At 43.1% G+C, this 10,909-nt stretch overlaps 1 long non-coding RNA gene across 1 annotated transcript; it reads left to right on the top strand.

Moving 5' to 3' along the window:
- The first annotated feature begins 948 nt into the window (after window positions 1–948).
- LOC134480999 (uncharacterized) lies at window positions 949–6,766 on the top strand. The gene is made up of 2 exons (XR_010056138.1): window positions 949–3,590; window positions 5,494–6,766. It is a non-coding gene; the product is annotated as an uncharacterized LOC134480999 (long non-coding RNA).
- The last annotated feature ends 4,143 nt before the right edge of the window (window positions 6,767–10,909 follow it).

The raw sequence follows: 10,909 nt of genomic DNA, 5'->3' as shown, positions 1-10,909 counted from the left end.
TGATTCAATATATGGAAATCCACCAACTTAATCCACTATGTAAACAAATGCAAAGAAAAAACCCACATGATCATTTTATGAGAAGCTCAGGGAGCATTTGGCAAAATTCAACACCCTTTTATGATAAATGTCTTGGAAAGAACAGGAATTCATACCTATACCTAAACATAGTAAAAGCAATATACAGCAAACCAGTAGCCAACATAAAACTAGACGGAGAGAAATTTGAAGCAATACACTAAAATCAGGGACTAGACAAGGCTGCCCACTCTCTCCCTACTTATTCAATATAGTAATCGAAGTCCTACCCAGAGCATTCAGAAAACAAAATGAGGTCAAAGGGATATAAATTGGAAAGGAAAAAGTCAAAATATCACTATTTGCCAGTGATATGATAGTATATTTAAGTGACCCCAAAAGTTCCACCAGAGAACTACTAAGCCTGATTTAAAAAAAAAAAACCTCAGCAAAGTGGCTGAGCATAAAATTAACTCAAACAAATCAGTAGCCTTCCTCTACTCAAAGGATAAACAAGCTGAGAAAGAAATGAGGGAAATGACACCTTCACAATAGTCACAAATAACATAAAATACCTCAATGTGACTCTAACCAAGCAAGTGAAAGATCTGTATGACAATAACTTCAAATCTCTGAAGAAAGAAATTGAAGAAGATAGAAAGATCTCCCATGCTCATAGATTGTCAGGATTAATATAGTTACAATGGCCACCTTGCCAAAAGTAATCTACAGATTCAATGCAATCCCCATCAAAATTACAACTCAATTTTTCATAGACTTAGAAAGAGCAATTTGCAAAGTCATTTGGAATAACAAAGAACCCAGGATAGCAAAAACTATCCTCAACAGTAAAAACACTTCTGGGGGAATCACTGTCCCTGTCCTCAAGCGATATTACAGAGCAATAGTGATAAAAATTGTATGATATTGGCACAGAGATAGGCAGATAGATCGGTGCAATAGAATTGAAGACCCAGAAATGAACCCACACACCTCTGGTTTTTCTTTGACAAAGAAGCTAAAACAATCCAGTGGGAAAAAAAGACAACATTTTCTGTTAAAAGACCCCCCTCCCAGAAAGGAAATTGTACAAGCCCAAGGCCCTCAACTATAGAAATAAAAAGTAAGTTTTTAGATATGTGGGACAAGCTGACCCATCATTTAGACGAAACAGACCAGAAAAGAAAACAAAATACAAAAACCAGACTAAATTATGGACATTGCTCCATGGGCCACCTGACAGGAAAAAGAAAAAGTCCCTGACCCCCCGGAAGCTCTGACCACCATGTACTTTTTGCTAACTCACTGTTATGATTATAGCCAAAATAAATAACATACACGTATGCCTCATTTACTCCACCAATCACATCCCTGTAACCATGCATCTGCTTCTGTAAGCCTGCTTCTGCTCCCCAATGCCCTATAAAAACCCGTCCCTGGTTCTGCTAGGCACGCCAGTCTTCCAAATTGACTGGTACGCCACAGATACCTGTGTATAATGATCAATAAAAATCCTCTTACAGATTACAGCCTGTGGACTCGGACTGGTCATTGGGCTCGAGGATCTCCCTCCTGAGGGAAGATTCTCTCTGAGAGTCTTACATATGGGGGCTCGTCCGGGATCGGAGATCCTCTGCCCAGAGACCACTGACCACCCACCGGGAGGTAAGCTGGCCAGCATTTGTCTTGTCCTGTCTTGTCTTGCTTTGTGACTTGTTCTGTAAATGCTTAGTTACTTGGCTTGGGTCTATACCGTTTGTATTTGGGCGGGCCAGAGAAGGAGCTGAGGAGCTCGGACTTCTCCCCCGCAGCCCTGGAAGACGTTCCAAGGGTGTTTAGAGCCCGGTTTTTTGGGGCTCAGCCTGTATTGGAAGGATACGTGGTTTGGGGTTGGAGGAGAGAGGAGAGAGCCGGATCCACTGAAGGATCCGGACCCTCGTCGCCTCTGTCTGAATTTTTGGTTTCAGTTTGACACCGAAGCCTCGCGGTGCGTCTGTCTGTCTGTTGGAATTGTTTGTCTTCTTTGTGTCCTAATTTTCTTTGAACATCTGTGGAAATTGGTTATAGGATGCTTTGTCTTGGTTTTGTTTGTCTGGTTTGTTTTCTGTGGTATTGTCGAGTGTCTTTTTGGCTTTTGTTTCGTTTTTGGACTTTGGACAGACGACTGTGTTTAAAATCTTGGACTGACAACTGTGTTTGAAATCATGAAACTGTTTGCTTTGTTTGTCAAGGAGTTTTACTTGGTCCTCTTGGTGCTTAACTTGGAAATAATTTGCTTGAGAAAAATTGTTTTATCTTTCTCTCTTAGCCTCCTCCCCAAGGAGAGATGCCCCTCCCTTTGCTCCCCTTGTCCAGTCTAGCTGCTGTTAACAGTTGTGTATGAAGAACTCCAGGTTAGTGAGTGACCCTGTCTGAAGCAGGTATTAACAAGAGCCTGAAAGCTTTACCTTAGATCCTGAAGAAAAATTCTCCCTGTTGCTTAAACATTCACAGCTTCTAAGGAAGGGACAGCACAGAGTAGGAAAATGTAGGGGCTGAGGGTGACAAGCATACAGGCCTGCTAGCAAGCTGCAGGCTGCGCGTGGGCAGTGGCGCAGCTCTGGCCAAGTCAGCGTAAGAGGAGTTTCAAGGTGATGAGGCCGGCCGGCTTTGACAACAAGAAGATAGCGTAGAGTTAGTGGTTGTTTTATGAGACTTTTGGCCCTGAAAAAATAATAATTCCAGTTGCTGCCTTCAGTGACCAGACCTTCAACACTTGCTCACAGAAGGAGAGCGTTCATTAGGAGTTCTTTAAGGGAGCCTGCCTTATCTGCTGGCCCTATTCCAAGAGAGGAGTTGATCTCCAACATTAAGTAACCTTCCCTGTTAGTCATCATTGACATGGAGAGTGCCTTTGATCCTATCCCCACAGCAGCCAGTTCCTGCCCCTGTGGTCAAAATGCCCCAGGTTGGGGGACAGAGAAGCCCCTAAAATAGTTTCAAAAAGAATCTGCAACAAACTGTGAAGAACTTTGTTTTGCCAGTCAAAATTTAGAATTCAGGCTTTGGCTGTGGCCAAGGTCAGTATTAATGTTTTCCTTTCCATGGGCATTTAACCCAATGAGACAGTTTGGTAAAGGGCTGCTACTGAGGTCCTGAAAGTCCCAGGTGAACTGGTTACAATTCTTTTGTCAGCCACTTGGCATCTAGCATCCAGGTCCTAACCATCTCTCCATCCTTTTGTTATTAGTTCTTAAGTCCAGAGAGATAGTCGGTAACAGATCAGCTCCCTCTTTGCTTGCCGTCCTGTTTCACAGACACAAAGCTTGTGCTTATTTTTACAATGGCCTTTTTGTCCCAAGAAAGCCTCTTGGCTTAGCTGTGTGACTAAATGCTATTTGTCCTCTTCAGTGGACCTCTATTCTCAAGATTCTCTTGTTTTCTCACCATCCCGTTTGAGATGCTTGTTAGTAACTGTTACAGGTCTTCTTTACCACCGAGGAAAGACAGAATCCTGCTAGAGGCCAGAAAGAATGTTCCAGACATAGATGGAAGACCCTCACTCCTGACTGTTGACTTGAATACCCCTGAAGGTAGGGAGTGCTCCAGGTCTGCCACCAGGCTCCAAGGGTGGGTCTCCGAGGAGCTGGAAAATGCCCCACTAATCTGGCTAAGATAAGGAAAAGATATAAAGAGAGAAAGTTACAGAAATTTAAAGGGTTAAGCTAAGTTGCTGAGAGTTAATGTAAGTTGCAGAGAAAGTCTGAGGAAGAGAAAGAGGAAAGAAGGTAAAAAGAACAGAAAGCTAAGAAAAAAAAGAAACAAAAAGAAAAAGAAGTTGGAGAGCTAAAGAGGGATAAAAGACAGGAGAGAAATATATACTGGCCACAGTAGTTAGGGAACCTAAGAAGACAGTACCTGGCAACAGAAGAGAATTCCTAGCTAAAGATCAGTGTGCCTATCACAAGGAAAAAGGACACTGGGTCAGGGACTGCCCCAAAAAGAACAAGAGGGGCCTCTCCAGCAGCCCGGAAGGCAAGCCTCTTGGTCCTAGAGTGCTGGCTATGCGAAAAGATAAAAGGAAAGCCCGCCCAGTTGTTTTGTGAATATGGGGGCCCAACACTCTGTGCTCCTACGCCCAAATTGGCTAGTGTCCAGCAAAAGACCTTGAGTACAGGGGATTACCGGCAACAAATGATACTCATGGACTACCCGAAGAACGGTGGACCTTGGCGTGGGCCGGGTATCCCACTTGTTCCTTGTGATTCCAGACTGCCCCTACGAGTCTAAACCCTGCAACCCTGCTCCCAGACCCCGACCTAGACACTCCCATTCATGACTGTCAGCAGGTGCTCACTAAAACACAGGGGTGGCATAAAGATCTGACTGACCAGTTACCAGAGGGGGTAGATGCCATCTGGTTCATAGATGGGAACAGCTTCTTACAGAAGAAAAAAGATGGGCTGGGACAGCAGTGGCAGATGGAAACAGAGTCATTTGGGCTCAGGCCCTACCAGAAGACACCACTACTCAGGGGGTAGAGCTCGCTCCCCTCACCAAAGCCCTTGAGCCGAGAAGGAGACTTAACATCTATGTGGACAGCACGTATGCCTTTGCTACAGCCCATCAACAGAGGGGCCTGCTGACATCTGAGGGCAAGAAAAAAAGAGATTCTGGCTATGTTAAGGGTCCTCCATGACCCAGCCAGGCCGAGGAAGAGACTCTGGTACACCTCAACGAGAAAGAAGATCCTGCTACAAAAATAGGCAGAGGCCATGGTAAAACAAATGCATCAATAGACTCACTTAGGGGTAAGCAAACTCATCCAGACGTTTTCAAAAACTAAATATTATGTCACAGGTCTCAAGTATCTCGTGGAACAGATAGTACACTGATGTATACCAGGCCAAAAGATAACTGTTTTCAGGAAAGTTGACTGTGGTAGGAGGCTCCGTGGGGAACGGCCTGGATACTACTGAGAAGTGGACTTCACAGAGATAAAACCAGAAAAATATGGTTATAAATGTCTCCTAGTGTTTATAGATATCTTTTCAAGAATAGGTAGAAGCTTTCCCCACCAAGCAAGAGACGGGCTCAATAGTCATCAAGAAGATACTAGAAGAAATCTTCCCCCGATTTAGAATGCCCAAGGTAATCTGGTCAGACAACAGCCCTACTTTCGTTGCCAAGGTAAGCCAGGGTGTGGCCAAGTATTTAGAGGTTGATTAAAAATTACGTTGTATTTACAGACCTCAAAGTTCAGGACAGGTAAAATAAATAAATAAGACTCTAAAAGAGACCCTGACCAAATTAACCATGGAGACTGACACAGACTGGGTGACACTCCTTCCCTCTTGCTCTCTTCAGAGCAAGAAATATTCCTTCCAGATTCAGCCTTACCCCCTTTGAGATCTTATACGGGGCCTCAGCTCCCCTGACTGTATTAGATGATGTTACTGATCCAACATGTCATAGTAATAATGATTTATATGCCAGGCTAAAAGACCTACCGGTGATACAGAAAGAAATCTGCTCACAGTTGACAGCAGCCTATGCCCTGGAGACCCCTGAGACATGTCATCAGTTCCAGGTTAGAGACTACAGCTACACTGAGCCCAGACACTCGAGCCTCACTGGAAAGGACCGTACCTGGTGCTGCTGACCACCCTGATAGCCATCAAGTCTCAGCCCTCACCAGCAGCGTACTAGCTGTTGGGGCTGAGAGCTGGGACCTAGAGGGACACTCAGATCTTCAAAAAGCTCCCTAGACTTAAGTGACTGGGAGGTTGCTATAATGCTCACTTGAGGAGTGTGTTTTAGAAACAAGAATTTCATGTTTGCCTGTTTGCCCTGGGTTCCCTCAGAATAGGTGTAAAGATAGGCTTGATTTTTATTACAAATGATGTAACATTACATATGCTAGTACTCCTAACACTTCTTGGGACTGTGCCTCAGGGATCACAACCTATATAAGTTTAAAAGTTCTAAAAGACCTTGGTGTATAGGTTCAGATATTGTCCAAATTAGAATCCTGATGCTAAAGACTTAATAAGACACAAAAGAGAGTTGAAAATTATTTAAGGCTATCTAGGTGCTACAAGGGCAGCACAAGGACATCTGCTGTTGCCCTATAATGCAAGGCTTATAGAAAATTCAAAATTGCCATTGACTCAGATATAAAAAAAATTAAAAAAAGACTTTTTAGCTGACCTCCAAGAACACCTAACCTCCCTCTCAGAGGTAGTCCTTCAAAACAGGAGAAGATTAGACCTGATATTCCTTAAAGAAAGAGTCTGTGTGCTACACTAAAAAAAATGTTGTTTCTATATAGATCAGACAGGAATAGTAAGAAATACAGACTTTCAGTCATTCAAACTTTTGTGCTGAGACAACAGTATCAGATGGCGAAACAACAAAAAACAGAGGTACCTTAACCAAGTTGAGTGGAAGATTCCACTCAAGGACAAAAAAAAAGAAAATGGGGGAATAAAAGACCCCCTCCAAGAAAGGAAATTGTACAAGTCCAAGGCCCTCAACTATAGAAATAAAAAGTAAGTTTTTAGATATGTGAGACAAGCTGACCCATCATTTAGACGAAACAGACCAGAAAAGAAAACAAAATACAAAAACCAGACTAAATTATGGACATTGCTCCATGGGCCACCTGATAGGAAAAAGAAAAAGTCCCTGACCCCCCGGAAGCTCTGACCACCATGTACTTTTTGCTAACTCACTGTTATGATTATAGCCAAAATAAATAACATACACGTATGCCTCATTTACTCCACCAATCACATCCCTGTAACCATGCATCTGCTTCTGTAAGCCTGCTTCTGCTCCCCAATGCCCTATAAAATCCCGTCCCTGGTTCTGCTAGGCACGCCAGTCTTCCAAATTGACTGGGACGCCACAGATACCTGTGTATCCTGATCAATAAAAATCCTCTTACAGATTACAGCCTGTGGACTCGGACTGGTCATTGGGCGAGGATCTCCCTCCTGAGAGAAGATTCTCTCTGAGAGTCTTACACTGTAAATGCTTCACTCCTTCTTTAAAAGGGGAACAAGAATACCCTTGGCAGGGAAGAGAAAGGAAAAATATTAAAACAGAGACTGAAGGAACACCCATTCAGAGCCTGCCCCACATGTGGCCAATACATATACAGCCATCCATTTAGACAAGATGGATGATGCAAAGAAGTGCAGACCGACAGGAGCCGGATGTAGATCGCTCCTGAGAGACACAGCCAGAATACAGCAAATACAGAGGCGAATGCCAGCAGCAAACCACTGAACTGAGAATAGGACCCCCGTTGAAGGAATCAGAGAAAGAACTGGAAGAGCTTGAAGGGGCTCGAGACCCCAAAAGTACAACAATGCCAAGCAACCAGAGCTTCCAGGGACTAAGCCACTACCTAAAGACTATACATGGACTGACCCTGGACTCTGACCCCATAGGTAGCAATGAATATCCTAGTAAGAGCACCAGTGGAAGGGGAAGCCCTGGGTCCTGCTAAGACTGAACCCCCAGTGAACTAGACTGTTGGGGGGAGGGCGGCAATGGGGGGAGGGTTGGGAGGGGAACACCCATAAGGAAGGGGAGGGTGGAGGGGGATGTTTGCCCGGAAACCGGGAAAGGGAATAACACTCAAAATGTATATAAGAAATACTCAAGTTAATAAAAAAAAAAAGACAACATTTTCAACAAATGGTGCTGGTTTAACTGGTGATCAGTATGTAGAAGTATGCCAATCAATTCATTTTTATAGCCCTGTACAAAGCTCAAGTCCAAGTGGTTCAAGGACCTCCACAGAAAGCCAAATACACTCAAATAGAAGAAAAAGTGGTGAAGAGCCTTGAACACATGGGTACAGGGGAAATTTTCCTGAACAAAACACCAATCGCTTACACTCTAAGATCAATAATCAACAAATGGGACCTCATAAAACTGCAAAGCTCCTGTAAGGCAAAGGACACCATCATTAGGACAAAATGGCAAACAACAGATTGGGGAAAGATCTTTACCAATTCTACATCAGACAAAGGGCTAATATCCAAAATATACAAAGAACTCAGGAAGCTAGACTCCAGAGAGCCAAATAACCCTACTAAGAAACAAAGAATTCTCAGCTGAGGAATATCGAACGGTTGAGAAGTACCTAAAGAAATGTTCAACATCCTTTGTCATCAAGGAAATGCAAATCAAAACAACCCTGAGATTCCACCTCACACCAGTCAGAATGGCTAAGATCAAAAACTCAGGTGACAACAGATGCTGGTGAGGATGTGGAGAAAGAGGAACACTCCTCCATTGTTGGTGGGATTGCAAAGTGGTACAAAACTCTGGAAATTACTCTGGAGGTTCCTCAGAAAATTAGATAGTGCACTACCTGAGGACCCACTTATACCTCTCTTTGGCATATGTTAATAATGCCAATAATGCTGCAACATACAAGAAAGACACATGCTTCACTATGTTCGTAGCAGTTATATTAGCCAGAAACTGGGAAGAATTCAGATACCCTTCAACAGAGGAATGGATACAGAAAATGTGGTACATCTACACAATGCAGTACACTCAGCTATCAAAAACCATGATCCCATGAAATCTTAGGCAAATGGATGGAACTAGAAAATATCATCCTGAGTGACATAACCCAGTCACAAAAACCACACATGGTATGCACTCACTGATAAGTGGATATTACTCAAAAGCTCGAAATAGACAAGATATAATCCACAGACCACATGAAGATAAAGAAGGGCAACCGAAGTGCAGATGGCTCAGCGTTTCTTAGAAAGGGAAACAAAATACTCATAGGAGGAGATAAGGAGACAAAGTTTGGAGCAGAGACTGAAGGAATGGACATTCAGAGCCTTGTCCCAACTGGTGATCCAGCCCATATACACACAGAATATATAGACAATATTGCTGATGGCAAGAAGTGCTGATGTAGCTGTCTCCTGAGAGGCTCAGCCAGAGCATGACAAATGCAGAGGTGAATGCTAGCAGCAAAGTATTGAACGGAGAATGGGGTCCCCCATTGGAGGAGATAGAGAAAGAATTGAAGTAGCTGAAGTGGCTTGCAACCCCATAAAAACAATACCAACCAACCAGAGCTCCCAAAGACTCCACCACTACCCAAAGAGTACACATGTACAGATCCATGGGTTCAGCTGCATATGTAGCAGAGGTTGGCCTGTTGAGCACCAATGGGTGGAGAACACCTTGGTCCTGCCAAGGCTGGACCCTCCAGTGTAGGGGAATGTCTGGGGGCAACAGGAAGAGGGGTGGTTGGGGAGGGGGAATACCCTTATAGAAGAAGTGGAGGGGGATGTGATAGGGGGCTTAGGGTGGAAACAGGTAAAGGGAATAACATTTGAAATGTAAATAAAAATATCCAATGAAGAAAATTTTTAAAATTAAAAAAAACTTAGCCAAAAAAAAAAAAAAAGAAAAGAGCCCTGTGGAATGTTCTATAAAAGCTCGAGAAGAGTGCAAACGATGGAGGTCTGGCTAGTGAAATTTCAGAGGGAAGATTAAAGAATCTGTTTAACTGGAACTGAAGAATCTATTGTGATTAACAAGATACCAGAACTATTAAAGCAAGCCTTTGCATTACTGTAACTATTGATGCCGGTTAGCTAGAGCTAAGAAATTATAAGTGATTAAGAAGAGACCAGCATCATTGAGGTGAAATCTTCTGGGAAGTGTTTTTTGGGAGTTGTGAGGTAGCTAAGGTTGTACCTCATGCAGAGCTGGGCATGTTAATGTGTAAGAGTCACCCAGGTGGTACTGGTTTTGAAGGCCAGAAGGGGTCATGAAGAGTCACCGAGGCTCAGCACTGTGAGAGGCCATGGAAGGCCATTGGTGAAGGTGCAGCCTCAGTTGCTATTGATGGCAGAGGACTGAAGGGGTCATGCAAAGGAGCTGAGGCTTAGCACCATGAAGAGAGCCCTTGAGAGGCTATTGGTGAAGCCTGGTTGCAGTGGCAAACAACAGTGTTTTGGAGATGCAGGTACCATGAGGTGACCACCAAGAACAGCAGCAGCAGCGTAGAACAGGCAGCTAGAAGATAAGGTGTGTGCTACAAAGGGCAGAGCTGGAGAAGTGGCCCAAGCTCTTGGAGGAGTCCGGAAGATTGTGGGTGGATCCCAGATATTGGATGGTTAGAGTTTGATTCTTATTTTGATTATGACTGTGCTCTGATATTTTTCTCACTTGAAGAAAGGAAGTATTTTCGTGGAGCCAACAGACTTTGAATTGAAAAAAAGACTTTGAATTTTAAAAGAGATTGGATATTTTAAAGAGATGGAAATTTTAATATTTAAGAATTTGTAAAGACTGTGGAATTTAGATGAATAAGTAAGTAATGGTAGGGGCTTAATAGTGATGTGTTTGTGTGCCAAGTTGACAAGGGGTCAATTTTATTGGCTGGTTTTGTGTGACAACTTGACACAAGCTGGAGTTATCACAGAAAAAGGAGCCTCCCTTGAGGAAATGCCTCCATGAGATCCAGCTGTAAGGCATTTTCTCAATTAGTGATGGGGGGCACCTGGTTTGTGACACCATCCCTGGGCTGGTAGTCTTGGGTTCTACAAGAAAGCAAGGTAGGGGATGTAAGTCAGTAAGTAACATCCCTTCATGGTCTCTGCTTCCTGACCTGCTTGAGTTTCAGTTCTGACTTCCTTTGGTGATGAACAGCAATGTGGAAATGTAAGCTGAATAAACCCCTTCCTTCCCAACTTGATTCTTAATATATATTAATATATATTAATATTATATATATAATGTGATAAAAATTAGCTATTGGCAAGCCCCAAATAAAGGAAAACAGAAACAAAAAGTATTAATGACAGAATTTGTGAGTATACATACATATATATATTAATGATATTATATTATATTTATT

Source organism: Rattus norvegicus, chromosome 11 (assembly GCF_036323735.1).
Source record: "Rattus norvegicus strain BN/NHsdMcwi chromosome 11, GRCr8, whole genome shotgun sequence".
Classification (NCBI taxonomy): domain Eukaryota; kingdom Metazoa; phylum Chordata; class Mammalia; order Rodentia; family Muridae; genus Rattus; species Rattus norvegicus.
This window is presented reverse-complemented; position numbering and strand designations above follow the sequence as displayed.